General features: G+C 39.3%; 1 pseudogene; it reads left to right on the plus strand.

Moving 5' to 3' along the window:
• The first annotated feature begins 388 nt into the window (after positions 1 to 388).
• LOC137241568 (THO complex subunit 5-like) lies at positions 389 to 2,427 on the plus strand (annotated as a pseudogene).
• Positions 2,428 to 2,698: the final 271 nt, after the last annotated feature.

Genomic DNA, 2,698 nt, shown 5'->3' on the forward strand with positions numbered 1-2,698 from the left:
TGCACAAAACTGCATTTTAATCACTACTTCTTTGAAACGCTATACTGGCAATAAAAAATCGTGTGCAAACCAGAGCTAGCAGCGGTTAGTTCCCTTGAAGAAGCAGGATTTCCTGTTTTACAAGGCATATTGCAACAAGACATATTGGAATTAATGCCTTATGTTTTTTTTTTTTTTTTTTTAAATGTTTTCGCTATTGATAGAAATACGCGAGGGCAGCGGCACTATACCCGAGCCATACTGAGCACTTTTTCCTTGTTTGTTGGTGCCAGGTTTGTGGGATCAGCCAGGAAATGTTACGCCACTTGTACGTTTGATAACGGCGTTTTTAGGCCAGGTTCTTCACAAATCTTAGAACTTGAACGCTGTCTTAGGCATTTTCCAAAAAATGATTGCCTCAAAATCGAATGATCATGAGGGTTTCTATCTTATGCAAAATTTGCTCGCCTATTATCCCGCCGACCAATTACAACCTAATATGCGCCAGATATTTGCATTGCTCTTTCAACGCCTATCGTTATCAAAGACTACCAAATATGTACGTTGGATTATAGTATGCCTTTGTTACTTCGCCGCCAAAATGGGTGCACCAGCTTTGGTAGCATTAATCGGTCAAATGCAAGGATTAAAGAGGGGATGTTTCTCCATAAGACACCTCGGGACCAAGTTGACATTAAATATCCTGAGGAAATTTGCCAAAAAATGTCAACAAGATGGAGAAATACATAAATTGCACCATCGCATAGCCGAATGCAAAAAATGTTACTAAATTCTCGTCAGTCACAATTTCCGGCTTCATCTAAAGCTCTGGGTCAGGGTGGTAATGTTATGTTAATTTTTTACAGTACTCCGGAGTTGATTGTGCTACTGGACTTACCGAGAATTGCGCAATCCTAAACAAGTTTTAAACGGCTGAATTGTGTGCAGTATATATTTTTTTTTTTGTATGAATCGGTTATAAAATTTGTGTTAAATGGCGGAATCCTTACATAAAGGTTTCGAAACACTACGCATCATCTTCGATAATGTACTCAAAATGAAGAATGACTTGGGGGAACGCGAGCGGACTGCTATTTGTTTTGATCAAAAAGGTCAATCAATCGCATGATTAAAAGACAGCCTACGTTCTGAACGAGAATATCTGCATCGTGAAAAGGTCCGAGTAGATAGTAATCGTTTGTATTTGCAGAATTTATTCCACGAACAATCAGCTGCACAGTGCAAAGAATTACTGAATACCACTCATCAAGTATTTAGGGAAATTGTACTAGAGACCGAGAAATTACCATCATTTGCACCATCCTTGCGTACGTTGCTGAAAGCTACGCGTCCACTAAAAGATGCACCACTAGTACCAATGGATAAGGAATGGAAGTTGCCATAGCTTGTGCAGCGTCATCCACTTGAAGTACGAATTACAATTGGTAATAACGCCAAAAGTATGGAGGAATCTATAGTAATGAAGCTACGTTATTTCAAGCGTTTAGGATTTGTAACGGCAGCTACAGTGGTAAGCTTAAGTGATGTTGAACAAAGTTTTGTTGATGCAGCGCTCACACAAGACGCATTGAAATATTTGTGTGACAACGATTTGGGTGATACGATACCCGTGCCTGGCGGTAAAGATGAGTTGAAACATATTAGCATGACACCAAAAGAATGTTTGGATCATTGAAGTACGAAGGAATATGGACGTCCCTATCGTTGGCTACAGTCAATGTGTTGCATAGAAGTCGTTAATAACATCGATGACACATCGCTCACTGTTACAGCCGCGATGCAAGCTGAGTAACCAAAGTTACAAAAAATGATACCAGTACCCTGAAAATGCATACAACAATTGTGGAGCTCTCGCTTGAGTTTGATTAAACAAATACGTGCACTGGTTCAAAAGCAAATTGATTTATACTTGAAGGAAGAATGTTTACCCACTACACGTTCTGCTTGCAGCCTTGTACAATGGACTTCACTTAGCTATGAGGAGTATATTGCATCTGCACCTAACGTCAATTTGGAGCTCGTCAATAGTACTCATCTTTTTTATCGCGCCATTGTTATACGTGGATCAGCAAAACTGGAATGTCATGTAAGTATAGGTAGTAACTTTCCTGCAGAGAGCCCGCTTTGGTCTATATGCATTTATGGGAATGGGCAGCATAATGGCATGAACAGTGCCGCTGTGAAAACAATGGAATTTTGGACGAATTCTTTAACTCAAAGCTTGTTGAAGCATCATTTGGCTTTGTTGGCGACACAACTTGTACGCGCTATGTTCAGTTTGAATAGATTTTGGAAACAGAGGGCCCGCTCTACAATCCTGTGGAGTATCATCGTGAAAAGTATTATATAAAGGCATTTGCAATGCGTATATGCGCTAGGCCGTATCGTTATATTGAGGGCGGTGCTGTTAATACATTTAAGCAATAGTTTTTAAGAATTCTTTTACGTGCTATTTTTCATGAATTTATAAACACTGAAATATCTTTTACAGCAACCAAAAAAAAATCTCAGAAATCGAAGTGCTTAACTAGCCTGCAAAGTTTGACATAGTTGGGTGTGGGAAATTTGCAAAAACAATATCCAGCGACGGTTCACACTATAATACGTACTGGAAATAATCGGCAACATCCAGTTATATTGAGGATCAGGAAAAAATCCGAGGTGACCTAAATATTGCGTTATGTAATCTTTGCCGATC

This window comes from Eurosta solidaginis, chromosome 2, assembly GCF_040869045.1.
Source record: "Eurosta solidaginis isolate ZX-2024a chromosome 2, ASM4086904v1, whole genome shotgun sequence".
Lineage (NCBI taxonomy): Eukaryota > Metazoa > Arthropoda > Insecta > Diptera > Tephritidae > Eurosta > Eurosta solidaginis.